The following is a 3,507-nucleotide window of genomic DNA, read 5'->3' as shown; positions in this document are numbered from 1 at the left end:
CCCATTATTCTCTAAGTGATTGACCCTAATTATTGGGCCCTATTTACATGCTCCATCTATTCTCATTGGGCTATCCCAAGATGTTTGGCCCCCATTGGTTTTTAGTGGGATTACTTCTTTTATTTTTGAAGTCCATCTAGGACTCATTTAGGCCCCCTAGGGCATCTAGCGGGCCATGCAATAATATGGTGAAGGAACCCTTTTCGGACCCTTAGGATTGTGGGTAAGCCACTTAAACTTAACCTTGATATAAGGGGGGATACATGATCATCATAATTTGCTTAGTATAGCTCCACGATCTATGCCCATACGCATCATATGTATGCTTGATATGAGGAGTAATTGATCATAACATATGTAATTGGGCAGATTATTATGGTACTCCCTGATAGGGGGAGTTGCCTACATGAGCGCGCGATACGCGCTGGATTGCTACATGACTGGATAGCGTGATTTATGTATTTCGCATTATGTGACATAATTACCGTATTCCCTAGCGACATTAGGGTCGTAGCCTCCACAGGCATATCGTGGTTGGTAGGATTAGACACCAAAAATCTTATTCTACATGGGGTGCTATAAATGTCCCTTGGTGAAATTTTCTAAACCCTTATGGTACCAGGAGGTTGCTCCAACGTCTAGACCGAGTGGATGCATGAGTGTCAAGTGCCGATTACCAGAAGGCCGTACTTTTCACTGTGTCGTGGTCAGTTGGAAGGGGGTATGGCCTTACCCTCCTGAGAGGAGGGGGCAAAGCTAGGCTGAATTTGACTAGCACGAGGAATGGGTCCACTATTGATGAGCCGAGCCCGATATTGGCAGGTGGATAGTGAGGTCTTTTCCACTCACCTTATTGCACGTAATGGGGTGGCAATCTGGTTTGGAGTGTACTAGACCACGGTGATATTTCAGAGTTGAACTGTATTGATATGTGGACTCAGATGAGGATTGGTATGCTTGAGTTGCATCTTGCATTGCATGGCCTTAGTATGGTTGACATCATTCATGCCTTGCATCGCATAGCCTTGGTACGACCAATAATGTTCATGGATTCATCAGCATATTTCACATTACTCTGATATTGCATAATTGTATTACTACATTGCGCGCACACTTTCACCACCCTCTAAGATTTCCGTAAGCTTATGCATGATTGTTGCGTGCAAGTGACATTGAACCGTAGCTGCGCTGAAGCAAGAGCGCATAGCAGATCATATTGGAGCTTTTATCTATCATCATTGTATTTCCCTTTATGCGCACTTTACTTATAAGTTTTTGATCATAGTGGAAATGTGATAGAGTTTATGGTTGTTGTTTGTGGGTTATGCCTTTAGTTATACTTATTACGAATCGAACCGATGTTGAAAATCTGTTTCGAATAAGAAACAAATGCATTCGATTTGGGAAAAATTATCTTATTCGAACATGACAAAGAGAGTATATGAAGAACAGTTATGGTATTATTAATACCGAGTTCATTTACATCCTTTAGTATCCCTTGATTTTAAGATAAATCATCTGAAATACATAAATTGAAATTTACAAAGTTCGAATGTCGAATCTCGAATCTGGCAGCATTTTGACAACTGCTTCGGTCATCTCCTTAGGAGGAATGTTGTTTCGATTTGATCATTCAACTTCTCCCCTTTTGAGCTTGTCCCTTGCGTAAAAGGAGAACTTGGAGCAATGAAGATCGAACTGGATGATTTCGGTAGCATTTTGACCCTTTTTATAATTGGCCATGCGATGACCTGGTTGTGCGACCCATGCAACAAGTTGTTGGTTACGCGACCCACGCAACCAATCTCTGACTTCCCCTTCTCACCTTCAGTCTTCCTTCAAAGCTCTGCTCTTTCAAAATTCTTCTCCCCATAGGGGGAGTGAGGTATTTATAGGCCCCCACATGTTCGAACCCTCGATCTTTGAGCCATGGGCCCCACCTTGCATTAGATTTGACCGTTCATAACGATCCACTTCTGATCTTTGTTGCACGACTTATGCAATGAGGAAATTAGTTGTATGATCCGCACAATGGAGGAAATAAGTTACTCCGTTTAACTAATTAAGTTGGTTGTGCGATCTGTGCAACCGATTACTGGTTGCGCGACCCATGCAACTACTGAACAAGGTGCTTGATCTTTTTCTTTCTTCCTCATTCTTCCAACTCCCTTTTGATCTTCTACCCCTTCAATCTTTCTTCATTATTTTATGCTCCAACAGATACCCCCTTGATCCTTTCTTTATTCACTGGAATCAAAGAATCAGGATCAACCTTCAAACTTCTGGACGTCCTGAAGCTATTGTGCGACCCGCGCAACGGACGCTCAAGTACCGTACTCGGCCCCGTCTTCTATAAATTGTTGAATCTGTTTCATATTCTCCCTTTCATTCCATGCAACGAAGCTCTTGTTTCTCTCATTCCTTCTCGCGTAACGAGTGTCAGTTGCGTGACCCGCGCAACGTATTTACGTTCGCACAAGGAATCCATGCTTTGCGCCGCCCGCGCAACTGCTATTTGACTAATTTCTCAGGCTTAGCCAATTTTTTGAACCTCTGCATTTCATCATGTCCCGCACAAAAAGAACATATATTCTTCTCAACCTTCCCACTGATCAGCCTTCCCACCAACAATTCCCAAACCCTACTACATCTTTTCAAGCTGTGGATTCTCCAGCCGCAGAATCCCCAGCATCTCCCGTCCCACCTTCGTGTAAGCATTTTAAAATGACCATTACATCCCTTGCTTACATTAAGGAGCCAGTGCTCCCCACTTTCGACTTCTTCGAACGCATCAAAACATACCATCCCTCATTCACAGAGCCATCGCAATGGGCAATCTTGAAAGACCTCCCAAACATGGTCGTGAATACGACCGGGAGCAATGGCTGAAGACAGCAGTGCACCATTAGACTATCAGCCAAAAACCTCCTGCTAGGGAAGATACTCCTCCCCCCTCTCGACCAAAGAAGAATCGTAGGAACAAGGCTCAAGAATTTTAGGAGAAAATCAAGGAGCACAACCAGAAGAAACTTCATAACTCTTGGGAATTAGTCCGTGCGAACGAGGGTATTATAAAATTTGACAATCCTTATAAGCAAGGTATTGTGGTGATCCCAGTCATCATCCATCATCACCATTCCATGCTGAATTGTGAGCCTAGGGATCATTTAAATGCAGAAAGATTATCTTATACAGAGTCTTGGTCGCTCAAGGAACCAAGACTACTGGAAGGCATTTTGCAACCAACAAAATCGAGACAACAGATTAGTGACATTCACTCTATGATTTTCCTCACCCCATCCTACGATCTCCACAGCTTATATCCGACCTATTTTTATGAGACACTCTAGCAGCGTTTCAGCGACCGTCGCCTTATCTGGAGTCAAGAGGAGTTCAGAACAAGAGGTCTCCTAACTCCCCGCAATTATTACTCTGAATGGGCTGTGGCAATTCTAGCAAAACATGCGGGGATTTTGTCCAAGATTGACATCTACACCGCGATTGAAG

The sequence above is a fragment of the Magnolia sinica genome, unplaced genomic scaffold, assembly GCF_029962835.1.
Source record: "Magnolia sinica isolate HGM2019 unplaced genomic scaffold, MsV1 ctg245, whole genome shotgun sequence".
NCBI lineage: Eukaryota > Viridiplantae > Streptophyta > Magnoliopsida > Magnoliales > Magnoliaceae > Magnolia > Magnolia sinica.
This window is presented reverse-complemented; position numbering follows the sequence as displayed.